Raw genomic sequence first — 27,925 nt, forward strand, 5'->3', positions numbered from 1 at the left:
TGTAACCACTTTTCAGTTAACTTCTAAATATCCTCATCCCCAGCTTTACAGTTGTGTCTGAATTGCTCTGAAGTGGTGTTTCTCATCCCTGGCTGCATATTTGAATCATTGGGGTGCTCAAAAAAAAAAAAGCCCAGCCCCATCCCAGATATACTGAATTAGAATCTCTGGGTAGTGGGAACTGGGTGTTTTAAAGAATACTTCCTATGTGATTCTAAAATGCAGTTCTAGCAGAGCACCATAGTCTCAGCCAATCAATGCACTATGACATTTCCCCTGGTGGCTGTTATTGACCCACTTCTTAAGGCAGGGATGTGTATTACATTTAAAGGCAAAGTGAATGAGGAAATACGTGGTCCCAGTTGCTGCTGGCTGTCATCTCATGACCGGCCTTAGGATGAAGTTGATGGCTTTGGACAATAAAGGAAAGACAGTCATCTCTGAGGACATCTTCAAGCCATTGAGTCTGTTAACCCTGAAAACTTGCCATTGGACTTCCTGGTCTGTGAGAAAATGAACTTCTGAGTCAAGGAAACTGGGGTCAGAGAAATTAAATGACTCATGGAAGAAACTCAAACCCAAGTCTTACAGTTTAGTGTTCTTTCTGTTCACTCTATGACGACTCTCAAGAAATGAGTTCAGAAGAAATGAGAAAGTCACAGTTTCTTTGAGAGAACAGAGTTGTTGGAAACCTTATCAAACAATCATTGTAATAAACTCTGACAAGATGATAGCATTTACAAACAATTTTGACATCTGTTATTTCTTCTTATTCTCTCAAAAATCCCTTAGATAGATAGGCTATTATTATACCTACTTTGCAACTGAGGAGATTGAGGCTCAGAGAGGCTTTACTATTTTCCCAAGGTGATCCAGTTGGTAACCAAGCCAGGAGCATGATCCAGGTGTTCAGAGTCAAACTCCTTTTTGCTGTACCTCTTGCTGTGAATGGTCTTTATGTTTTGGAATTCCATCATCTCTTCCTGGATATAGAAACACAAGGATTCAGAAGAGGCTAACGCTATGCTATCCCCAGGAGCAATAGTGACTTGGCATACACACCAGTCTAATCTATATTGGGAGTTGTGGATTTCTGTTTTTATATCTGGAAGGGGGATGCAGTTCATGGAAATTCTTGAGTTCAAGGAAGGGAAGTTTTTTGTGGGAAGATAAGTGTCTGGGGCTCCTAGGGAGGACTTAACCTGGATTAAATGGCACGACACTATCCATCAGTGAGGACTGGGTTCATTTGTGGGAGGAGGAGGCACATTCCTGCTTTATTCCTATATTCATTTTATTGTCTGATCATGTGCACTTTTGTTTCATCCTTTTCTGGATATAATAGGCAATTCTTGATAAATGCAGAATGTGCAGATGTTCCTGTTATCTGTGTTCTAGAACTTTCTACTCTTTCCTCAGTCTCATGAAATTCAAGGCAAACCAACTGCCTCCATCTATAAACTAAACTGCTTCTGCAACAAGTTTTCCCCTAATTTCCCACAGGCTGAAAAAGAACAGTCTAGTAATTTTCCCCTTGTATTGCTCATAATTCTGGGAAGATAGTAAACCAATTAAACAGTGCAGCTGTACAAACATTGTAGCTATAATCTATGAAGTTTCAGATGGTGAACACATTTTCATTGTCTTCTCTCCCCATATGGAATCTCATTGTTTCTTGTAATTATATTTTTTAAATGTGTTTATGTAAGCTGGAATATTCCTTAGCTAAAGTAAATTTAAGCTACACTTGAAATATTGAAATGAGTTTTTTGAGGGGAAAAGATTTTTGGGAGAAAATTTGTTTAGAATAAATAATAGTCTTTGGGAATGGAAATGATCAAATTTCTGAGTCTAGACTATGTCAATATAAGATTCTCTTGCCATGTTTTTTCATCAGTTACTTAGTGGGACCCCCTCTTGGGATAGGTGTCTGCTAAGGGTAAAATCATTGCAGTGAACATCTATGAGCACTTAATATAAAGCAGAGCCTGTTTCAAGCACTTTACTTGAGTTGTGCTATTTAATCTTCAAAATGACCTGAGCATTTGCTTACCATTCCCATTTTGCAGATAAGGAAAAGAAGGTACAGGGAGGTGAGTAAATTGTTCTTTGTCATCTAGCAAGTCAATGATTAAACCCAGACATTTTGACTTCAGATCCATACCATTAACTATGAAGCCAGATGCTTTATTATCTTTCTTCAAAAGGAAGCGACCCATTTAATTGGTTTGGTGACCTCTTTCTTCCTAGAACCACTCACTGGTCAACCAATAACTGTCTTCAAGTCTTCAAGTGACAATGACACAGTTTTCCGTATCTCATTACCAAAAGGCAAACCAGGAGAAATCATTTCCTGGAAGCAGTTAGAGAAAGAGCAGTAAGTTTTGCAGTTTTATTTTAAACATGTGGACAAAATTGCCCGTTAAGTTATTTTTCTTTCACTTCTTGATTAAGACACTTTCACTTTGCATGTAATCAAAAATAGAACCATCTGTTGAACATTCCATACTTTTGACCTTACTGAGTCCTTCTAAAAAAATAATTCATTGAGTCTCAACAAATCCATTCTTTTTTTTTGCAGTTCCTACTTAGTGTCTAGGAAGTGACAGATTTTCAAGTGACTTGCTCTCATCATTCATTGTTCATAGGCCCTGTATGTCAGGAACGTAGCTTTGTTCCTCAGAAGTAGTGGATTAGTGGTGGCTAATGATGAAAGGAGTACCATTCCCTTAGTTCTTGTTTTTCAGTGTTGTTGGGGAGGAAAAATTTTCCTCTACCCTTCAAGGTTCTTCTTGCTAGTCTAAGAATCAAATTGACATGAGACAGATTAACAGGAGAAAATCAGATTTAATTTTGCACTTATGGAAACCCCACATACATGAGAGGTTCAAAGACAGAAAGATCTTTGAACTTTGAGCTAAGGAATGGGATAGGGTCCTGGAGCTTCAAAGGGGAGGAGGGCAGTTCGCAGGGCAATATGAAGTGGAGATGTTCGGTAATTAGATGCTTTGCCCTGCCATACAGATAGATCATTCAGATAAAATTTATCTCTGTAATAACCCTGATTTTTGGAGAGGCCCCAACTTAGATTTTTCTAGATAGTTAAAGGAGGACTAAAAGCTTTTCTCGTGATCTCAAGGTCTTGATTGCCTTCAGCTTAAAGTAGTTCACATAACAAAGTGGCACATTTTGGGGCAGTCTGCCCTTGGCCTCAACAGTATAAATCTAGCTTTTCCCATGTGTATTTTAGATTCTTTAGGGATGGGACACAGAAGATAAATGACGTCAAAGCTCGTGCATTTAGAGAGCCGGAGCTCGGGTCTCTATCTTAATCTAGAACACATTCAGCTAAATTTCCCTCACTTTCTCATCTTAATTGCACTAAAAGCTTGTAGACACCAACTCAACCAAGAAACTGTGCTCTAAAGTGTTCTGCTTCTTGAAGGGCTTGTCCTATGTATATATATTTGAAAAAGTACCGAATATAAAATGTGTTATGTTCTGAGGACTTGAACTCCCATTCTGGTTTCTGTCAAACCCTGTTGATGATGTATGACCAGGGATGCAAAAACTTCAAGAAGCCGAATCTCACCAGCTTGGCAACAGAGAATGCTTGGCAAGTCTGGTTGCTGATTAGCCAGGATGCCCCACCTTGCCCCTTGGTTAAGGATTACCTCTGTTGAACTGTTATTCCTACGTCTCTTGAAGGAATGTTCCTAGAAACGTCCTTTTGAAATCTGATGTTGCATTTGCATTGGGAATGTCGTTCAGGAAGTTGCCAGCAACGTGGCTGAGTGCCCCCGTAGGTAAGTCTCCTGTGAGAATTCCCATTTAGCTCTAAATGCCAAGAAAATTTCTGCTTTCACGGAGTAAGCATTGCATCTTTATTTCTCCCCTTTTAACAACAAAAATCAGTCCAATTTGTTTTCCCGTTTGACTACCTTAGAGATAAAAATGAATTATATGCACACTTCTTATCTGAATACTTGCTTTACTCCCTCCCTAGACATGCCATAAATTTTCCCAGGAATGACCTACTATTATTGATAATTTACTATTTTATTAGATGTGTGTGTGTGTTGCTTAAAACTTTTTATGAGACTTAGTTGGGGTATAAAATATTTATAAATCCATTAAAAAGTCTATAAATTGACAAAATAACAACTGGGTGAGGAATGGGTTTTGTAGTTTATCTGGGAGAAACTTGAAGAGGCTAGATTTCTTCCTATAAAAATTCTTTTTATTCTTTCTGTTAGGGAGGAGAAAAAAATTCCCTCTTTCCTTTTAGTTTCCTAGCTGGGGACATGGGAATCAAAGTGACAAAAGACAGATTTGCAAAAGAAAAGGCGGATTTTAATTTTTGTGTGTACATGGGTGTTCACAGAAAAATGTGACTCAAAAAAGGCAGTTAGGATTTGGGGCTTATGTATCATCCTAATAGGGAAAAGGCGGGGGGAGAAGTGTGCTTATGGGAAAAGGGCAAATAACGTTTCGGGAAGATAAATGGGCTCTTAGAATAAATTGGGGATATGATACATTTGTGACAATGTTTATTTAGGCAATTTCTTATCCTGGTGCCAACTTTTTGTCTCTGGTGATAGGAGTCAGTCTTTCCTGGTTATGAAATTCCCCAGGGAGTGGGTATGTGACAGATGAATTCTTTTGTTTTAGAAAAAACAGACTTCTCTCTACAGTGCTATATCCTGGATCTTCCTTACTTCCAAGGAACATTGCTTTCAGGAAAGGAAGTTAATCTGGGCAGATCATTTGACATTACAATGTTTGAGGTTTAGAGTGGGCTGCAGGCATGTATTTCTCCAGGTGATAGTTCAGTCAGGTACTTCAACACATCCTTTCTTAGCTAGTAAGGGTGTTGTATCCTCTGATAAAATTTTCAGAATGCAGGGCTGACATTCTTATTTCTTCAAGCTTCCTGTCTCTGTACTGCAGCTCAGCACACAAACCTTCAGGACTATTGTATTTTCTGACAGCTCATTTACTGTTTTTTCTATTGTGAATCTATTCTCCCTTCTTTAGGTGATAAGTTTGTGCTCTTTGGTGTCAATCAACACCTGTTTGAATAAGACCAGCACTATTTAGTACTTTTCACTTTAGGGTAGAGTGGCTCTTCTTTTTCAGAGTATATATCAAAAGGAGTGCTTTCTTTTTGCACTTTTACTTTGCCCTAGATTTGTTTTGTTTCTGTTTAGGTGCACAGGCCCCTAATTAGTTTGTTCCTGCCAGGAAGAGAGAGTTAAGTACTGAAGTAAGCAGAAATTAATCTAAATACATAGAATTTACTCAATTAAAATACATTGTATCCTACAAAGTGTGTTGTAAACATTATCAAACCCCAAGTACATTTCCAGTCAATCTTTAAGTCTCCATCCTTACCCTGGTTTTTACCCAATCATTTCCCATTTGTACTGTCATTAATTCCTAATCTATCATTTTGCTACATTTCTTTGATTGCTGCAAACCATTCATTTGTCCTGCATGTGGACAATGTGATCTTTTAAAGGTAAGAGAGTGTTCAAAGTAAAAAACCCTACATGGTTATCCACTAACCTTAGAGTAAAACTGGTTTCATGGCCCACAAAGTCCAGCAGGACTTAGCCCCTGTCCTTTACTTGCTGCTTTCCACCTATGCTGGCTGCTTTTCTCTTCCTCTAATTTTTGCCTGCTGAGTGTTTGCCTTACCTGGACAGTCATTGTCCAGATTACCTTATGGCTAGTTTTCATCATTTGAATATTTTTTTCTCAGGGAAACCCTAACAACTACTTTCTCTAAAGTCACCCTCTCCTACTCTGTCTACTTTCCCTCACATTACCTTGTTTAGTTTTCTTTATCAAAACCATGATGTGATTATTTTTGTTTATCGATCATCTCTATAGGATGTAAACTCATAAGACTGAGATACTGTCTACTTTAGTCTTTGCTGTGGCCTTACTACCTGTTCTACTATGGACTCATTGACTATTTGCTGAGTGACTCATGTCAAGCAGAAAAAAAAAATTACTACTTTCTAAATTGTTACAGAGCGGTAAGTTTTCTAATCAAATAATAAATTAATGGAGCATATGTAGAAAATTGATTTTGAATTTATGCTATATGAATATTTTGAGAATAATTTTACTCACATGCTTGGATGACTTTCATATGTACAATTTTTAAAATTTTAAAATAAGTATATAAACTTTCCCAAAAGAGGCACAGTACTGGAACTTTTTTTTTTCTTAATCATTTGGTAGCACGTTGCACACTCCTGACTACTTTTGTGTGTATTTTCCTAACAAGGATATTCTCCTATATAACCAAATGTAAACACCAAATCAGGAAATTTAAATTTACCTTGTTCCTTTACTATGGCGTGTATTCCTCAGAATCCACTCAAGTTTCATCATTTTTTCCAGTAATGCCGTTTGTAGCTAGAGGATCCGGTAGACTAACGTGTTGCATTTAGCTGTCATTTCCCTCACTTTGGAACAGTTTGTTAGTCTTCTTGACTGTCACAATCTGGACATTTCTGAAAATAAAAGGCCAATTATTTTGAAGAATGTCCCTTTATTTGGATTGTCTTGATATTTCCTCAAGATTAGACTCAACTGTGAGTTTTGGCAGGAACAGGCCAGAAGTGATGTTAAGTTCTTCTATTTCATTCCGTCCTGTGACATATGATTTTGATTTGTCCCGTTGCTGATGATGTTTGATTTTTTGATTAAGGTGGTGTCTGCCAGACTTTTCTGCTGTAAAATTAATCAGTTTTCCTTATAATAAGGAAGTCTTTTGTGCTGAGGTTCTTTCAGACTATATAAAATATCTCTTTCCTCATCAAACTATCAATTTATCCATTTATTTAAGTATATTTGTTCTCTGTTTCATTCAATGGGGTGCACTTCATCACTGTGTTTATTTTATATGGTGCTCAAATTGCCCTCAGCTTAACTGGTAGAAGTTTATTCAAGCTAGTTTCTGTGTTTTTCTGACACATCTTCACCATCAAAAAGTGGATTTTAATGTTTTCATGGCCAATTCCCATTCACATAGGTTTATGAAAATAATACGGCTGTATTTGGAATTGTTACCCAGTCATCAGGCAGAGTTGGTATTTTCACTTTTGGGGGCACTATTAGATCAGTAGAAATGGGAAAATATTGTAATTATGAGGAAAGAAGGACCAGCATCGGACCTGGAAGAGCCGGTACCTAGAAAGGAGCTGGAAGCGCAGTAGACTTGTTCCCTGGTGGTGGAGGGTAATTCATGTGTTGAAGCCAAGGTGAGAACAAAACACCTTGTTTTACATGCCCATTCTGGTGTTTAGTCTTGAGCAAGATTCCAAGTTGGTCTGTTGAAGTGATTAAGGTCAATATTAATTTAAAATCCTTGTACCTTCTGTCCTTAATAATACAGTCCTTTTGAGACCCAGATCTGAATACTCTCCCTTTTCTTGGCTTTTGCTCCAGCTCACCAGGAGTAACCTGAAAAGCAGTTGCTTTTCCTGTTCCAGCAGGGAAGAAAACTAATGGGAATAATAGTATTTTCGCTGAACTAAGTTTTCACTTAATTTTAAATCTCATTTTAAAGAAAGAAGCAAAAAGGTTTCTATAAAAGAGTCATATAAGAAATAATCTTAAGGATACTGAATGGTTTAACTGAGATTCACTGTTATTTCATTTTAATGATTTCAACTGTGATACAGATCATTAGTTGTCTATTATTTTTTATTACAGTTGTATTGCTTTATAAAGTAATCCTATTAAACTAATGTTCTAAAATACAAAGGGGAATTGGTTTATTCTGGCTTTTGATGTTTATGGAGAAATTTTAGTAAAACAGTTCCTTTTATTTCCCCCTTACTCTTCTTAATTTCTTCACAAGTTATTAAACTTTGATTTTGGCACACAGAAATCTCTGATTTTTAAATATCACAAAATGATTACCACTTTTAAGTCCAGTTAACATCCACCACCATACATAGTTACAAAAATTATTTTCTCATGAGAACTTTCAAGATGTGTTCTCCTTGCTACTTTTAAACGTGATACAGTATTATTAACTATAAATACCATGTTGTACATTACATCCCCATAACCGGAAATTTGTACCTTTTGATCCCTTTGGGATCATTTTTTCATAAGTTTGTTTAATTTTTAGTTCTCAGTTTACATGCAAAGGGAGAAGGTAATTGGATATTTGTCCCTTTCATCCAAAAAGTTCAGTTTTGATGAAGTGCAATATGTCCACCTTTTCTTTTGTGGATTTTGCTTGGTGTGCCTTCTAGACAAAGGTCTTCACTACTGCAAGAACATATATGCTTCTATATTTTCTTCTATTGGTTTAGAAGCTTTGTTTTTCTTACTTAGCTCATTTGCATATATGAATTTAATTTTGCAATTGGTTGGAGTTTGGAATGCAAATGTTATTTTTTAATATGGGTAGCCGATTGCCCCAGCACCATTCACGTACTGGTAGGCTGTGTACTCATGGTGTGAAAGCCCTTCCTTTAGGAAGCCCAGCTCCCATGTGACTGTCGACTTGTTCAGCTTTCTGTTCCTTTCCATTGATTTATGTGTCTATTTTACCAATCCTGCTCTCCCTTCCCGGACCCTGACTTTCTTTTATAGTATTGTCAGGGAATCAGTAACTGCATTGATTCCTCTTTGCCACTAGATGTCCCTGTATAGATGCTCCTTCTAATCGAGAAATTTCTTTAAAAAGATGGCAATAAAATAAGGGGGATTTTTGCTACTCCAAAAGACCTTTTCCTCACTCTAATTTAGTGCCTTGGTACTGACCAGATGTTTTCCCCTTCTTTCTGGAGGACTAATTCCAAAGGACCAGACAGGACTTGAACTAAATAAAAAGTGAGCCAAGTTAGTCTAGGCATTGGTCTGAATATGTACAGTTAACCAGTCATCCTAGAAACTGTGAGAATCTCTACAGAGATAATCTAAATTTACAGACAAATTTCAATTAAGTGTGCTAAAATGAGGAGGGGCTGGATTTGAATGAGATACTCAAAATGGCAGATAATTTAAAATTAACATTTAGTAATATGTTTGTATTTCTGTTTTGAATGTGAGAGTGTCTGGTGTTCTGGAAATTAATGGAATTTCAATAATAGACATATCGATAGTATTAATCCCCAGGGGAACATGAGATATTTTATACAACTTCTTATCTCACAACTTTTCTATACTTGGCAAAGATAAACTGTGTCTGCTGTCAGCACAACGTGACATGATAGCTAAACCTGAGATCATTTTTTTTGTAAGTTTGTTTAATTTTTACTTCTCAGTTTACATGCAAAGGGAGAAGGTAACTGAATATTTGATTGAAAATACCTCTTGCTCTGTTTTAGCTTGTATGGAGTCATTAAAATGAATTAGAGTAATGAAATTCCTTGTTATACTCTGTTCTGAAATGATCAGAATCCTTCAATAATTTTTTGATAGTAGAATGCAATGTTAATAATCCTATTTAAAATTTGAGTTTGATTAAAAGCTTTTTAGGAAACAATTATTACAAAAAACTGATCGTTTCAAAAGGGTTAGATTGTGCTTTTAAAATGCTATAGGGATCCATTTATCAATGGAATATATTCTATCCAATTTTATAGTTTAATAATCTTTTATCTGTATGTCAATTATATTTCATGACTGGTTACTTGTAGCTCAGTATAGGAGTAATATAGGGAAATTTAAAAAAGTAGTGCCAAGTAACAAAACTTAGTTTACCTTTTTTGTTTTTTTTAAAGTAATTATCTATGCTTTGGGGGTTGTTTTTATGCAAAATTTCTTCTCAGTAGTGGAGGAAACAAGACAAGTGGATACTTAATCACCTATTTCCCTTATTGCAGATCTTTGAGAAATGGTGATATTTGGGCTCACTTGGAGAATGGGAATGAGTACAGAAGACTGACAAAGATTGTTGTACTATTTCTTAAAAAACAGGAAGAAAATTTTTACAACCTAAAGTTAGAGAATTTTATGATCCTGGGCAAAATTCTTGAAAATATCACTGAATGAAGTTTGCATACTCTTTAGAGAAGGAAAGGTGATCATTAAAAGTAAGCATGTGGAATCAAAAAGTCAGATAAGAGTTGGGGAGGATGTGGAGAAATAAGAACCCTTGTACATTGCTGGTAGGAATGTAAAGGCTGCAGCCAGTTTGGAAAACAGTCTGGCAATCCCTCAAATGATTGAACACAGAACTGCCATTTGACTCAGTAAATGCTTACGTGCTCAGGAGAAATGAAAACATGTGTCCATGCAGAAACTTGTACCCAAATGTTTATAGCAGCATTATTCAGAATAATAGCCAGAAGGTGGAGACAACCCAAATGCCCATCAATGGACTAATGGAAAAACAAATACAATACACCAATGAAATGTTGTTTGACCATAAGAAGGGATGGAGTACTGATGCATGATACAAGGCGGATGTATCTTGAAAACATTGTTAAATAAAAGAAGACAGTTACCAAAGACCACATAATATATGATTTCACTCACATGAAAGTCCACGAATCCATACAAAGTAGATCAGTGGTTGCTTAGGGCTTAAGGAGCCTGGCAGACAGGGGTGATTAGCCAACTAAAGGGTACAGGGTTTCACTGGAGGCAATGAAAATGTTCTAAACTGGTGGTGTTTGGACAACTCTGGTACTGTGCTGAAAACCAATGAATTATACACGTTAAGTGAGTGAATTGTACATTATATGGATTATATCTCAATAGATCTAGTAAAGAAGAAGAAAGAAGTGAAAAACTGATAGGTGCTGCAGCACAGAGGAACCTTGAAAGCATTAGCCTGAGTAAAAAGAAGTTAGTCCTTCAGGGAAACCCAAAGGTAGGGCTCCCAATTAATATTTATTGTCCTCTCTGCCAGTCTACTGGAGAACGTTTTTACCATAAGCAAAGTTGCCTGTTAGAATATGTAACATGCCACTTTTTAGTGAGCTACCCAGGGAACAGAGCTAGAAAGTTAACTAAAGGTCAAATTCTCATTGATAAGGTGAAAATAGTAGCCCTTTGACCTCAGACATACACAGAGTTCCTTACACTAACTTTGTATCTATTCAGATTCTATTTATTTTGGCTTATGTGACCACCATCTTGCTCTTTGAAGAATCAGTACTGTTTATACCAGAACATATGTATATTTTTTCCTATCCAACAACTCTGCCCATTATCTTCTTTCAGTTGACGTAGAAAACCAATTGTGAAAATATATGATAACCAGTGATAAGGAATTAACAAGGCGGGAAATTTTAGGCATTTTCCAGGGTATAGATTTTTCTCTATTGGTATCAGAGCTCCTTCAGTGCAACGGGAATGATTGGAGGTAGACATATCTGAGCAGTGCTGTCCTGAGATGCAGTTTCCAAATAGTGACAGGACTTTGAAATGATGACGACAGCTGACATCCGCAATATAACTTGCCTGCTTTTTGTGGAAACCCCTGATGTACACATATGCATTTGTTGCCCTCTCACATGAAGTCATATTTTGAACATATTTTCTTTTCAGGAGTTTTTGTCACTTCTTTGAAGTGAAACAAAGGAAGATACAATATATGATATAGCTAAAACTGTTTACTCAATCAAGGTTCAACTAATAACCAATTAATGATTTATTTGCAAGTTAGTACCTTTTGGGAGGAAGGACCAGTCTAAACACTGTTCAATTCCTGTTTATTGTTTTTGTTAGGGGCTTCTAGCAAATCAAGCTTATCTTGCAGAGCAAAGCAAAATGAAAAGTTATGCTTAGGTTTATTCTTTTGATTCACAGTGCATTTCTAAAAACCAAAGTTCACTGATATTTACAGAAGCAAAGTCTTTCAAATTATTTTAGCCAAATGTGTGCCTCAAATAAAATTTAATGTGGAAGCCAATATGAAAATTGAATGAAAGTGGAATTGCTTAGTTTGAAATGGGAAGGAATAATGGGGTCTGTTGTTCTGTAGCAAACTGCTAAGAATCTTCCTTAATCTGAGGCAGCCTTTGAGGCATCTCTGTAGATCCAGAGAACTGTGGAGAACAGTTGGAAAATCTCCTGTAAAAGCAAAGGATATTAGTTGGAGTTCTGGACTCATCTTCCCAACTAATAACTTAGTCACTCTTAAATAGTCGCTTTATCCCTCTGGGTCTTTGTTTCTCCTATGTGGAAAAGGAGCCACAGAAGAAAATGATTTTTAAGGTTTTTTATAACTCTGATACTTTTCGATTTTGGACTTAAGTCCCTAAATGAAGATAGGTGCACAAAATATTAGATGGAGATTAGAACTTGGCTAAAAGCTACGGCAAAGTTAAATTTTAATCCACTGGTCAATATACAAAGATCAAGAGGATGATTTTTTAAATTCAGTTTTTAAGTTCTGGTGCTGTAAAACTCTATTAAATATAAGCCAGGTACCAGCTTTGATATTTCAGAACCCTATTTTAGATGACTTCTCCTTGTAGGAGTTAATCGACAGCCTATGTCTGGTGTTGGATATTTTCACTTTCTTTTATAATCACTGAGTTTAAAATTTTACGTCACAGACTATAAACAGAGGAAGAAAGTCGCACTTTTGATTATTTTTGAATGACTTTCCATTTGTGCCAAACCCCTGCTTTTCTGATGCGATGCAGTGCTCTCAAAATCACTGTGACAAGTGCAAGCAATGCCAGAGCCCAGGGAAGACACTTTCTTGGATGAACTTTTCAACTGTGAGCTTCCTTGAAGTTGCACGGTGAAATGCTCTGGCGGCATAGCAGAGCGAGGAGCAGGTGGGTGTGCTGGAGGTCTGAGCAGTAACCTAGACCCTGGCCGGCAGCTGTGCTTCCTCATTAGGGCTCTGCTTATGGTGTGCAGTGTCTAGTGTCCAGGCAAATGACACGGAGGTACGAGGATGTTTTCCCGGCTTAGCACGTCGAAATAGACAATGCTATTAAAAAAAAAAAAAACACTTGCAAAACTGCATTTAGGGACAGCTCCTTCATTAGGGCAGATATTCTCGTATAATTGTATATACTGCCAACAAGCCTGGAAGTCCAAATCACACCAAATTCTAACAGAGTTGGATACATGTGGCTATTTCCTTCACCTGCCTTAAATCCTGCCTTGATAATAAAAACAATGATTTACCCAGTATATTGAACAGAATGAATCAAATGATTGAGTCAGAAGTAATATTTTTTTTCATTGTTCCTTTACTTTTATTCGGTGAAGATGGTTCTTCTCTTGACCTAAATAAAGGAAAAGAGATTGTCCTCAGAAACTTATTCAGTCACTGTAGTAGTTTGACACAGTTTTATCTGGCAAAGTAAATTATTAGTGGTCTTAGGACTAAGATGATCTATCTGTAAACTTTAGAAAGGTAATTAGTTTAGCTTTCTGGTATGGAGCTGGGCAGTAATCGGCCATTAGATCAATTTAGGTAAACAGAACTTGTGCTTCAGCCGGACTGTCCTAAGTGACTAAGAGCTGTTTTGCAGTTTTTCTGTGGTGCTAGAGCCTGGGACCTTATAGTCCTGAGGCCCCCTACTTGATTTATCTTATGCTTTGTGGAATAAAATGTGTAAGTTGCTGATGAGTCTGATAGTGATGTCCGTCTCCTGGAACCAGAGTTTCATGCATTTCTTTGCTTCAGTTTCTTGGTGAACTTAATCCATTGAATTTAAAATGTATCCTGAAAGTATTTTTTCTAAAATGTCATTTCCAATTTTCCTCTTTATAAACAGAATAAAAATTCACTATACATAATTATCTGTAATTCGACCATTCTAAGACATGCATTGCTAACCTTTTATCATTTTGATGCTTCTTTTAGTATAGCTTGAGATCAGTGTCTTTTTTTCCACTCATGTAACCTTGTAAGATCAGCCTTCCTTGTTGTTATTATGAAATTCCTTTTAAAAACATGTATTTAAATGTTTATGTGATGTTTTATCATGCAGATTAATCACAATCTACTTAAACATTTCTACCTCACTGGATCATTAGTTACTGTTTTTTTTTTTTCTGTGCTATTAAGGCTGCAATAAAGATAATTTATACTTAAACTTAAAAAATTTTTGGTATTAGGTAGTTTCACAAGAGTAGAACTGCTAGGTGAAAGGGCTAACACATTTTTAATCTTTAAATGCTTTTTCTGAAGAAATGGCTGAAATAGATTTTAACAAAGAGACATGCATCGATAATAATCATTTTCCTAAGAGCTAATAGTCAGAATATAAGCTCTCCTTGTCATTTGTTCCCTTCTTGTATTTTCTTTTTAAAATAAGGAGATCCAGAATTAATGAAACAGTGTGAAACAACTTATTTTTGGAGTGCCTATTTTGAAGGAACTCAGTTATTTCATCACATTAATTTACACAATTCATTGAGGTAGGTGGCATGATTATTTTATCATAATTGAAAAAACAGAGCTAATGCTTTTGTTTTCAAATTCACTCAGGTAGGGTTTGACAGATTCCCAAATAGAATTTTTATATGTATATATTTTCCCTAAATCTTTACCTGCTGTGCATTTGTGACCTTAATATAACTTCTACCAGAAAACTATATAGCCAAAGGAGAAATTGTAGATGTGTAAATTCTTATCCTCCTTAGAATTTATGCAAAAAAGAGAAGAACTGAAAGGGCATAAAGATGAAATTCTCTCCTTTTACAGTGTTCTGAAGAACTCATGTAAAGGAAGGATTAGCACAAGCTGTTTTTCTCCTTGGCTACATTTAAGCATATTTACAATTGGCTTTATGCATCAGTGATACAGAACTTTCTACTTGTCTTTCCCCTTCCATATTTTTTCCTTGAACTGTAGACGGTTAAGAATATACAGGTCTTCCTAGACTTGCAATGAGATTATGTCCCAATAACCCCACTGTAAGTTGAAAAATGCACTTAACACAGCTAACCTGCCCAACATCACAGCTTAGCCTGGCTAACCTTTAATGTGCTCAAAACACTTAAATTAGCTGGCAGTGAGACAAAATCATCTAACACAGAGCCTATTTTATAATAGTGTTGGATATCTTATATAATTTATTGAATAGTGTATTGCAAGTAAAAAACAGAATGGGTGTACAGGTACAAAATGGTTGTAAAGGTATCAGATGTTTACCCTTGTGCTCATGGGTATTGGGAACTGCGGCTCTCAGCTCCTGCCCAGCATCACAAGAGATTGTTATGCAGCACATTGCTAGCCCAGGAAAAGATCCAAATCCAAAATTCCAAGTTCCATGTCTATGACTGTGTGTTGCTTTCATAGTAAAGTTGAAAAATCTTAACTTGAACAATCATAAGTTGGGCACTGTCTGTATGTATATATATAGATTTACAAGTACTTTTCGGTAAAGTCTTCATTCAATATTTGTTTTAAAAGCTTTTATTTTTCTTATTTTATAAGAAAAACATACTCTTGTCTTATAAAAATACCACAAAGATATAAAAACTGTTAGTATCAGCTGTTTTGTTCTGTTGTGAGGATTGAACATGTGGTACAGAGTTCAGTGCTGTGTATCTCATGGGTGAGTGGTAGGGATTAGCTCCGGGAATATTAGACGTGCACATTGATGGAGTAGAAAGCCAAAGGGGCAGGGAAGTCTGCAAGGAAGGAGTGTCCAAGTGAGTGGTCATGTGGTCCAGATTAGGGACCTGGAGAACTGGTTGGCATATTAGCAGAGAGGTATGGTTGGACCTCTGTATTTAGGAGTAGAGAGAAAGGCAGAAGGAAAGAGTACTTCAAAGTACTCAAATTCTATTCAAAGAACTTTGTAACAGAAAACCTACCTATTTTCACATTTCCTTTTTGATTTTCCATTTTCTTTTTTTAGTTGGAAACAATCACAGCAAATAAGGCAAGAAAAAAACAAAGAATAAGGATTGAAAAGGAAGAAATACAATGGTTATTTTTCATAGATGTCAATTATATGTAGAAAATTCAAAACAATCTACAAGACAAGCTATTAGAATTAATACCCAAAATTTAACAAATCCTTTCAGGTAAGGTTTTAAAATATCCATGTGTTTCTAAATACGAGCAGTGATTAGAAAATGAAATTTTGAAACAATGCCATTTATCATAAATAAAATATAAATACATAGGTATAAATCTAATGGAAGAAATATAGGTCCTTTTCATAGTAAACTGCAATATATTTCTAGAGAAAAGTTTATAAAGATCTAAATAGAGGAAAAGTTGAAACACGTTCATGGTTTAGAAGATTGTATTTTGACATGTTATTTGACATGAATGCAATATAAGAGTTTCCACAAAGTTGTGCTTGTGTATAAATTGACAAGTTGATTTTAAAATTTATATAGAAATGTGAGACAGTCCTGAAGAAGGACAACAAAGTTGGAAGACTTTGGATACAATTGATTTTAATCATAAATTATTAATATGATGCATTACTTATGCAAAGCTATGCAAGTAAACCAATGGATCAAAACACAAATTCCACCAACTAACCCACCTCTAATTTATGGCAAATGTTAACACTGCAGAGCAGTGGGAAAATGGCAGTCTTTTAAATAAATAGTTCTGAGTTAATTAGAGAATCATTCGGGAAAAAATAAAACTTAAGCCCTATTTCACATGCTAAACAAAAGTCAGTTCTAAGTAAAATCTATTTCTAAGTGTAAGTGGTAAAACACTAACATGTTTAGGAGATAACACTGGATAATATCTTCTTGACTTTGGGTTAGGAGTAATTTCTATAAAGGGACACAAAATATGCTTGTTAAAAAGGAAAGTATTAATATGTTCAACATTAAAATTAAGAAGTTCTGCTCATCAAAAGATATCATTTAAAAAGCAAAGGCATGCCTTTTGTGCGAAAAGTTACCAGCAATGCGTATAACAGAGAGGGCAGGTAGCCAGAACACTGAGAACTGCTTTAAGTCAAAAAGATAGATAGATAATTGAATAGAAAAACTAGGCAATTGGCTTGAACAAGCACTTTAAAAAAGTAGAATATCCAACCAGATGATAAATGTGAAAGGGTACATGTGTGTATATATGTTTATTCTCACCAAAAAGACATATACAAGAATGTTTTTAGCTGTTTTATTTGTAATGATCAACAACTGGAAATTATTTTAATATTTTTGGAGAAGAGAGAAATGTGTCATATTCACACATTCATATAATGTAATATTATAAGAAATTAAAAAGAATGAACTATAGTTACATGTGATAACATAGGTGGACCTTACAAAGTTAATATTTGAGGAAAGCAGACATAAAAATAACATATATGTAAGATTCTACTTATACAACATGAGAAACAGGAAAAAACAATGGTGATATAGAGTATTTATTTTGGGGGAGGAAATTGAAAGGCATTTGGTACTGGTGATTTCTTGGGTGTTGGAACTCTCCTATTTTTCTTTTGAAGTGTAGTTGATATGCAATCTTATATTGGTTGCAAGTATGCAACACAGTGGTTCAACAGTTACCCATATTATTAAACTCTCACCCTCACTAGTTCATTTATTGTCTCATCAACATAGAAGAAAATGCTACAGAATCAATGACTATATTCTCCATGCTGGCCTACTATCCCTGGCACCAACTTATATTATGATTGAGAATTTTTGTACCCCTTTATACCCCTCACCCTCACCACCAACTCACCCCAACCTCTCCCTCATGGTAACCACCAATCACTTCGCAGAGTCTATGTGTCTACTGCTATTTTGTTCATTTTGTTTTGTTTTATTTTTAGATTCTACAAATAAGTGAAATAATAAGGTATTTATCTTTCTTCATCCACATTATTTCACTGAGCATAATACCCTCTAGGTCCATTCATGTTGTCACAAATGGCAAACTTTGTTTAGTTTTTATGGCTGATAATATTCCATTGTGTACATGTACCCTATCTTCTTTATCCATTCACCTATTGATGGACACTTAGATTGCTTCCATATCTTGGCTATTGTAAATAATGCAGGGATAAACATAGGGATGCATATATCTTTTCAAATCAGGGATTTTGTTTTCTTTGGGTAAATTTCTAGAAGTGGAATTCCTGGGTCAAATGGTATTTCTATTTTTAGTTTTTTGAGGAACTTCCATACGGTTTTCCATAGTGGCTGCATCAATTTATGTTCCCACCAACAGCGTAGGAGGCCTCCCTTTTCTTCACATCTGTGCCAACACTTGTTATTTATTGTCCTTTGGGTAGTGGCCATCTTAACTGGTGTGAGGTGATATCCCATTGTGGTTTTGATTTGCAATTTCCTGATGATTAGTGATGTGGAGCATCTTTTCATGTGTCTGTTGGCCATCTGCATTTCTTCTTTGGAAAAATGTCTGTACAGGTCCTCCACCCATTTTTTAAATTGGTTTATTTGTTTTTTTGGTCTTGAGTGGTATAAGTTTTTTTTTTAATATATTTTGGATGCTAACTCATTACTGGATAAATTGTTTACAAACATATTCTCTCACACTGTAGGTTGCCTTTTGTTCATGGTGTCTTTTGCTCTACAGATGCTTTTTAGTTTGATGTAGTTCCACTTGTTTCGATTTTGATTTTGATTCCCTTGCCTGAGGAGATGTGTCCAGAAAAAAACTGCTCATACATATGTCCAAGAGATTCTTGCCTATGTTTTACTTCTAAGAGTTTTATGGCTTCATGTCTTACATTTAAGTATTTAATCCATTTTGAGTTTACTTTTGTGTATGGAATAGACAATATATCAGTTTCATTCTCTTGCATGTAGCTGTCCAGTTTTTCCAACACCTGTTATTGAAGAAGCTATCTTTTCCCAATTGCATATTCACAGCTCCTTTATTGCATATTAATTGACCCTGTATGAGTTGGTTTGTATCTGGGCTCTCTATTCTGTTCCATTGATCTATGGGTCTCTTCTTGTGCCAGTGCAAATTGTTTTGATTACTGTAACTTTGTAGTAGATCTTTTTGTTTTTATTGAAGTATCATTGATATACAATCTTATGTTGGTTTCAAATATACAACACAGTGCTTCAACAGTTACCCTTATTATTAAATCCTCACTCCCTTTAGAGCGGTGACTGTCTATCAATGTAGTAAGATGTTACAGAATCATTAACTGTATTCTCTGTGCTTTCCTACTGGCCCCATGACCAACCTGTATTGTGATTGTGAATTATTGTTCCTTTTATCCTCCTCCCCCAAAACTTTTCCCAACCCCTCCCCCTTAGTAACCACTAGTCCCTTCTAGTGTCTGAGTCTCCTGCTATTTTGTTCCTTCTGTTTTGCTTTGTTTCTATACTCCACAAATAAGTGAAATCATTTGGTATTTGTCACTCTCCACCTGACTTATTTCACTGTGCATAATACCCTCTAGATCCATCCATGTTGTTGCAAATGGTAGGATTTGTTTTCTTTTTATGGCTGAATAATATTCCATTGTGTATATATATATATCACATTTTTATCCATTCGTCTATTGATGGACACTTAGGTTGCTTCCATGAACCCAACATGGGAACACCTAATTATGTAAAACAAATATTAACAGAAATAAAGGGGAAAATAGATGGCAACACATTCATTTTAGGAGACTTTAACACATCATTCACTTCGATAAACAGATCAATCACACAGAAAACAAATAAGATACTGAACAACACATTAGATGAGATAAACTCAACAGATATGTACGGAACATTCCACCCAACAGCAGCAGGATACACATTTTTCTCAGTGTATATGGAACATTCTCCAGAATAGATCGCAGTTACTAGGCCACAAAAAGCACCCCAATAAATTTAAAAACATTGAAATTGTATCAAGCAACCTCTCAGACCACAATGGTATGAACCTAGAAACAAATTATAAAAAAACAAACAATAAAACCCCACAAACACATGGAGGCTAAACAACATGCTTCTAAAATAATCAATGGATCAATGAACAAATCAAAATAGAAATCAAGCAATAAATGGAGACAAAAGTACAATAGTCCAAAATTAGTGTGGCACTGCAAAGCGATTCTAAGAATTAAGTACATGGCAATACAGGTCTACTTCAAGAAACAAGAAATGAGAGTAGCTGTAGCAACAGATCGATAGAAATGATGAAAAAGGTAAAAAACAGGCAAGAAATATTACTACCCATTTTGTAGAAGAGGAAATGCTAGTAGCTCATAAACAGCTGAAAAGATACTCAAACTCAGTAGCCAGAGAAATGCTAATTATTGTGATATTTTCACAGTTGTGAAATTGGCAAGTATTAAAAATTTGGAGAAATAAATTATGGGATATTCATACACTGGAATGTTATACAGCAGTGAAAATTAACTACATAAATGGGGTATGTGGTGGGGACTTGATAATGGGGGGAATCTAGTAACCACAATGTTGCTCATGTAATTGTGTATTAATAATACCAAAATAAAAAGAAAGAAAGAAAGTGCAAAAGAAAAAAAAAAAAGAAAATTAACTACATATATTATTAATATGCTTGAATCTCAACATTATTTGGAGTAAAAAAAAACAAATCACAGAACTCACAGTATGTTTCCATTCACATGAAGGTCTGAATGAGACAAAACTGCTATTTAATGGATTCACAAATATGGGAAAACTACAGAGAAAGCAAGGCAATAATTAACATATAATTCAGAATAGTTACCTGGGGTGAGGGGGGAGAGGAGGCTGGGAGAAATGCTACTTGGCAGGGGCTCCCAGGGAGCCTGTAGTTTACCAGTGAGGCCGTATTCCTGGTGAGTGGCTTGTATAAGTGAGGGTGATCCCTTTATTACTACTCTCTGAAAGGTGAACAAACAATTAACACAGTCTTATATAGGTGATATATTTCATATAAAAAATGTAAAGAAGAAAAGTAAAGTTTTTCCTATTATTAAATTATTAATATTATTAAAGGAAAGAAAGTATAATCGTAACATGATATCATTTCACTGATACTGAGAAGAAATTTGAACTTGGAAATTGATACTTTGCAAACCTTGGAAATTACCAGAAGGAAGGTTTCATTTTCATAATAAGATTTCCCAGTAGCCATTAGAGAGAAAAGATGCCAGTGCACAATGAGAAATGAGCCCCAAAACAGCAGTAGAAAATTCACAAGAAAGGAGAATACTATCTTACCAGGAAGGATATCTTACCAAAATACACTGAAAGAACTTTTCAGAGCCATGAACCAAAGATAACACAAAGGGCAACTCATTTTCGTATCTTGATTTCAAATAAAAATACGCTCCACAGATCATTAGTCTGTCCATACAAGTAAAAGTAATGTGTGTTGCCATTTAAATAGAGGCAGTAAATCTCATTGGATGGAAACTCCTGGGTGAGTTATTACCACAGAGATTCATCTGTGGAAGGATGTTCAGGAGATAGGACGTGATGATTTCAGGAGAGACAGGGATAGTTTACAGAGGGTGTTGCAGAGATCTCTGATGAGAAAAATTTGAGAGAAGACACTGGTACGTAAAAAGAACAAAGGTGATGTTATAGAGAATGAGCATTCAGGAAATAGAAATGTTGATTTCTGTATGTACGTACCAGCCCATTGGCAGGGATTCTAAACTTAATATTCCAAGTCGATTAAATAATTCTTTTACAAAGTTAAAAAAGTTTCTTATAATCTAAATAGTGCTAGTCACCAATGGGGAGAGTTTACTAGGATTTTTTTTCTAATGCTTTCTGTGAAACTTTTAACCTGACAATATTTATTCTTAGTACTATTCTTTATTGCTTTTGATGCTGTGTGGCTTTCGTATGCTTTGCCTGGGGATAGTTACTTTTTTCTAGTTTGCTGGTGAGCTGCATTGAGAATACTGATAGTTAACAGCGGGCAGGAGATAAACCCAGGCAGGTGTAGCTCCTTGTGGAGGAACACATTAGGAAAAAATCCTGAAAATGTCAAGGAAGGTCTTGCCTTTGAAAGTGAATATGACTCTGGAAGTGAGCAGAAATGGCTTGATGCAGGTGTGATGGCAGGCTGGTCTCTTATTTTTGGATGAGATCAGTTTGGAAAGTTTGGCTTTAATCATTTCATAGGCAGCAAAGCACAGGAAACATTCTGATAAGGCAAAAATGTGCAAAAACATTCCTTTTTAATATATTGAAACCAGGTGGTCTTTTGTTTATACTTAAAATTCTCTTTGAGTTGGAGTCCCTCTAGGAAACACTAACCAAAGTGCTCTGTCATTGACTGCATGGCTGGCCAGCTTCTAAACCCTTTAGTTCATTCATTCATGCAGCAGATATTTAGCAAATATGTAGTTGCTGTCTTTATGTAGCTTAGTATATGTATGATCTTATGAGACAGAAAGACATTAAATAGCTATGAAAGAAATATACACAGTGCAATGCAAAGGTAAAATAGGCCATCTGATTTACTCTGGAGATGACATTTTTTTCTGAGGCTGAGAACATAGTAGTTATACAATAGTTTTGGACTGATTTAATTCCAGTATCATTTTTGCACACCTAATGTTTTTGAAAATTCTTTCGTTCATACAGTTTGTAATTGTCAAGTTCTGTATCTTTTCATGGCTCTTCAAATACTAGCCTAAGAAAGAATAGCTATCTGCCTCTAACAAAAACTTAAGAAATGTCCCACAAGTCCAAATCCAAGTTAAATAAAACTAAGGAGAATGAAAGGATGGGGGCAAATGTGGTAACTTTTTTTTTTTTTTGACTGCTGCCATTTTTGTTTTGGATTCATACCTGCTACCTGCTGATTGCTACCTAAGATTCTAACTGCTACCTACTGACTGATGTCATTGTTCTATAGAAAACTGCATATTGTAGGAATAATTTTGTCAACCTTGTTTCCATCATACAAATCAACTGGTTAATATTTAAACATATCTGAAATGAGCAAGTTGACTCACTGGAATCCCAAATTTGCAGTCTGTTCTGTAAATTTGGGCAAGTCTATTATCACTGAAGCTTACTTTTCTATCTGAAAGGCAAGCATTTTTCATTATTGCTGTCTAGTTAAATGAGCTGACATGTAGAAATTACATATTATGTTGCCTGAATCGTGACAGTTTATCAGCAAGCGTTAGGCTTCCCAATTATCTCAGTACTATTATATATAAAGTTGTAACTCAGGGTGGGGGGAATATTTCCCAGCATGGGGCAAAATACCTTTAAAACTGAAATCAGTCAAATGGAGAAGTAAAGTGGGATAAACCCGTTTATTGCTTGCAAGCAATCGTTCACCTCTGCTTGCCCATGTCTCTTGCAACCCGGCTGCAAGAAGGGGCCCCACCCAACATCTCTGGTCCAGATATGCCCTGCTCCCCCTTGTAATTAACTGTTGATATGGAGTGGGCTACTTCTCTCCACCCCTTGGAAACACCTATTGATACGGAGATGCACTAAGGCCAGGCAGGAGATCCTGGAAATATTGCAGTTTTACCTACAAAGGTGCTTTAGCCCTGACAGGTGCATAGTAGAAGTGAATTTCTTTTTTCTAAATTTTATTAGTAAAGAGCAGTATTTAGATGAGGCATTCTTTTGGTAATTTCACAGAAGGAATAATTACAGAATAGGATAGGAAAAAATAAATCAAGACTCCCATTCCAAGAAAATATTTTAGGCTGTAGTAAGACATAAACTGTTTGGCATAGTCACTAGGTACCCAGTATTTAAAAAAATAGGTCACCATTTCATAGAAGTTGTTGGACAAATTATAGATTATGTATGTAATATATATACATATAATAAATGATATACTGTGGGCTTGCTAGGCCTGGCACTTGGCACATTTAGTATATATGTGGTCTATGGATCATGAATATAACATTACCTTTTAAGTATTATATCTTCATTCTTGGTTAGAATGTGTAACTTTCAGGTGGATTTTGGAGCAGAATTAGGTGGTAATCAAGAGGACATCAAATTTATAATTACTCAAGTAATGATAATCAAATATTAATAAATACATTTATTCCTTGTTTTTTATTCTATACTTTGCACAGAACTTTCATAAAATTAACTTTTTGACCCTTACAACAGTCCATTAAAGTAGGTATCATATAGATTGCTTCTTCTCTTTTTCTCTCTTTCCCCCTCTTCTTTCTTCTTCTTCTCTTTCTCTTTCTGCTTTTTAATGAGAAACTGAGCCTTAGGGAAGATAAAGCACTTGCCCAAGGGTACATGTACATGAAATAGAAGAACTGGAGACTTGAACACAAGCTTTTATAGACCAAGGTCAATTTGTGCACTGCTTGCTGCATCTAAGGTAAGCCACGTGCCCTTATTCCCCATATACCTTTTTCATGGAAGAAGACTGTCTGATTTTATCAGCCTCTTTCCACCCTCAAATGTGACTTTTGCCTTTGGAGCCTTCTCCAGGAAGAAAGCTCTAGGAGGAAGATACTTTGGCCATAATGCCTATAGTTTAACAAGTAGCCTGGATACTGCTACTCACAGAAGCAAAGTTCCTTTCAGTTCCTGTCGTCTTGGTCTGGACTTAAGAGAAGTTCAGTGAAGGTGGGCCTCTGTTTCTAGAACAGGAGCTATAATATAAATACTTCACTTCCCTGGCATCTTATGAATCTGAAAATGGTGTCATTTGTCACGGTCATTAACAAGCAATGTTTTGTCTAGCCATTTAATAATTTGCTCAATAATTACTTTGTTGCTAATTATGGTCTTGTTGGGACATGGGGAATTTAAAGTGAACTCATTTTCCTACATCTCTTAAGAGATAAATCTGTATGTAGATTCTTTTTAAATTAAAAAAAAGAAAGGGTTTTGAGTATAACCCATCACTCCCCTGTAAATGCTTCACTTGATGGCTCTGATTTCCAAGATTGCATTCTGAGGAAGTTTTTGTGTGTTGAGGTGATAACCTCGATGTGGATTAACCAGGCCTAATCAGTTTTGTTTTATCTATGAATGGGAATTCAGTCACTTTCTCTACCTTATTAACCCATTAATCAAAAGTTGACTACATAGATTTGTTGGTTGGAAAAGTTAACTGCTTCCAAACCATAGAGATGACTTCTCTGTATAACTTCAAATACTAGTTTCAAGTATCAAAGACTATCAAGGTCAGCCAAGATGTCCTTGAACAATAGAGGTCAGTCCACTGTGGTAGCTCAGCACTGCGGTTGTCTGCCTTGATTGGAAGTTAGCTGGAGCCAGAACCGACATTATGCCTTCTTAAGAGAAATCCTAAGTATGAATTAGTCAGAAATTAAATAAATCCTATTTGGCAAGGGCATGAAAATATCCTAGAGTTTTGCATATATTTAAGTGCCATATATGGTGAAATTTGCAGCTCATTAAATATAAGGAAATGATTTAAATAATAAAACCCCAAACTTCAAACTCACTGCTGTTTTCTTTTCCCACCTTCAATTTCCAGCCAGGAAATAGTGTCATAGAAAAACAATCTTGTGGTTCAACTCCCTGTTGCAAAAGAAGTACATTTAAGTTATATCAAGCTAATTCCTTCAAATGAGTGTCTGCTTCTTAAAAACCTCTCAGGGAGATACCATAACCTCCTTTGATAAACTTGAACGATGTTGAAATGACCTCGCAGTTGAGAGGAGGTTCTCAGTATTCAAACTGAATTTCCTTGCTGATGTCAGAATATTATCAGTTTGTTTTTGTGAGTAGTAGAGGTAGAAAAGATCTGTCTTGAGACTATGTGAGAAGTACTTAAAGCAACACTTTCACACTTCCTAAATTTCTTGAGACATTTTTAAATTCTCTTATTCTTTCAAACATGTTGTAGGATTCACTCTTAAATTTATTCATTTAGGATTCTTGTTAAATTATATTTGTGATATATAATCTTTCTGTGTGAGTGACATTTATGTGTTGGTTTAGAAGGATCTGAGGGCACTTTCTATCCTGAGATTTTATGATTTTTTTCTTTAGTTATGAATGTGAATGATGGTGGTTATTCAGAAAAGCCCATTTTACCCTAAATGTTCTACTTTTGTTTCTTGGACTGTAAATAGGGCAGATACGATTTGGGCAAGTCTGTGAACTTCTCATCGACTTTATTAAAACAGTGCTTTCCACTGGTTATTCCTGAGGGGCCAGGTCAGATTGGACGAGACTGGCTCAGCATAAATACTGTGTGTACTGAGAAAACATGAAAGTGGGAGCTGAAATATGAGAAAGGACAGAAATTTGTGGGTCTGAAATAATGTTTTTGGATTTATAACATGGGTTGCCCATCAACTTTGCATGTTACTTGATGAACTTATCCATTCTTGAGGTTTTATATACCATTTACAGTTTTTTTGTTCTTGCCTTAATTCCTCTTCTGAGAATGTCTGTACCTGGATTTCTGTGAGCACCCCATCCCGAACACATTCAGAATTGAATCCCCCACTTGAATCTGCCCTTTCCTGTCTTAGTGATAGGTGTCACCACAATTTATCGATTCAGTTGCTCAAGCAAGAAACCTTTCTCCATTTCAATTACCTGTGCCAGGTAGGAATTAGGTTTTACTTTAAGTCACAGGAAGTTCTAGTTAATAGTGGCTTAATAAAATAGAAGCTTATTTTAGTTGTACATAAAAATCTGAGCTGGTGCTTAAGGACTAATATGGTGCTTTATAGTATGAGGGACAAAGGTTCTGTGAATCTTACTGCCTTGTCATGGATGGTGACATTGAGGTTCCAGACAGCAGATTGGAGGAAGGGAGAAAGTACACACTCTAGCCCATCAGGAAAACTTCTAGCAAATGCAGGATAAACACCTCTGCTTACCATCCATTGGTGTGTATTTAGACATACGGCTTTACCGCACTGTAAGCGGAAAGTGGAAGTTGCAAATTAGAATCTATCACCATTGAAAAAGGGAAGATGGATACTGGGGGGCAATATTTTGGGCTCTGTTCATTCATGAACACCATCAGCTCCTCCAAAGGGAAGACAGCCCCCAAATTCCATCAAGTCACTCATCTAACTCAGAGTTCTTGATCTCTGGGGATGCCTGGCGCTTTCCATCAGGGCCACAGGTGTAGCTGCGTCTAGTCTGGTAACCTATAAGCTAAAAGGCTTTCTGTTTGCCCCATAAATACTCAAAATATAATGGTAGAGAAGTAGAATAACGGCTATATGATTCCCCATTCAGAAAAGAGGGAAATGAGAAGTGCATAAAGGTCGCTATTTATAGTGATCCCCAAATCCTGCTGGATGGGAATGACGAAGTCTCTCTTCTCTGGCATTAGAAAAGCTTTGGTTAGTCTTTCTGGTATCTCCTGGCTTTGCTGGGAGGAATTCCCTAGTCTATGTTCTCTGTGACTCCTGCTGTGTCCTTTGGGGAATTCATTTTAACTCTCCTCTCCGCTGTGGCTTCCTTGGAGTACATCCTCCTTGGGGGGTACAATGCTTTCCTTCCTGGTCCATTTCCTGCTGGCGTAGGTTAGGGGGCCCAGTGATTGATTCATGGGTAGGGAAGGAGTAGTGGAAAGAAGCACAGGGGTGAATTTTCCTAGGAAAACATGTACAAGTGAGAGAAAGAGCCAATGATGATACTCCTGGGAGCATCAACATTGAAGAATTAGATGGAGAAAAGAAAACTAAGAGAACGTAGTTAGGAATTAGAAGGAAACTATGAAACTAAGAAAATGTGACGTTGTGTAAGTCACTTGAAGAGAGAATTTCAAGAAAGAGGATGTGTTCCAAAATACATATATTTTAGAGTGGTCAAAAATGTCTATAAATTTAAGTGCTCATAAAGTTTGGGAATTAGGAGTCATTTGAGACCTTGTAAAGTAAGTACAGTTTCAGTGGGCAGCTGGTGGGCACAAAACCCATCTAAGGTGGGTAAAGGAGTGTAGGGAGGACACAAGGCAAGTTTGAACCTGGTTACAGAGACATCGCGAGGTATGGGGGAAAATCGGGACATTGAGAGTCCCTCAAATTCCCAGATAGTTTTTAAAAAGGTAGAATTTCAACTTGCAAGACAACAGGGAAGATGTCAGGCATATTCTACT

This window comes from Manis pentadactyla, chromosome 14 (assembly GCF_030020395.1).
Source record: "Manis pentadactyla isolate mManPen7 chromosome 14, mManPen7.hap1, whole genome shotgun sequence".
Classification (NCBI taxonomy): Eukaryota; Metazoa; Chordata; class Mammalia; order Pholidota; family Manidae; genus Manis; species Manis pentadactyla.